The sequence below is a fragment of the Seriola lalandi genome, unplaced genomic scaffold, assembly GCF_002814215.2.
Source record: "Seriola lalandi dorsalis isolate HSWRI2012SDOR001 ecotype SW California unplaced genomic scaffold, Sedor1 jcf7180002054517, whole genome shotgun sequence".
Classification (NCBI taxonomy): domain Eukaryota; kingdom Metazoa; phylum Chordata; class Actinopteri; order Carangiformes; family Carangidae; genus Seriola; species Seriola lalandi.
The window spans coordinates 560,878-561,304 of record NW_019525070.1 but is presented as its reverse complement, the minus strand read 5'-3'; positions in this window follow the sequence as shown (position 1 = coordinate 561,304).

Here is a 427-nt window from a genome sequence, read left to right as displayed (position 1 = left end):
ATGGCATGAAGACAAAACATTTCTATGTCAGAGAAATTTACAAGGTAAACTCAGACCTCGATTTATCATATGCCCCTGTTTGTTTCAGCTCAGGGTTTTTATTTTTTGTATGTATTTGCAGTGAATGGCTGGAGATAACAGCATTGCTCTAGAGGTCAAGTTATTATTGTCTACTTCTCAGTAAAATCTATCCTGAAGTCTCATCTGAGTTATTTACAGCATATTTGTGAGGCAATGTTCTTGTTGTAGGAGGCTATAATTAATGGTCAATATACTTAGATTTTAGTGCTTGGAAGCCCCCTCCCCCCCAACACACACACACACACACACACACACACACACACACACACACAATAACAGCTGTGCATGTGTCTTTAAGAGGCGTGTGTTTAAGGGAGGTGGAGTCGTGAGGCACTTCGCAGTGTTC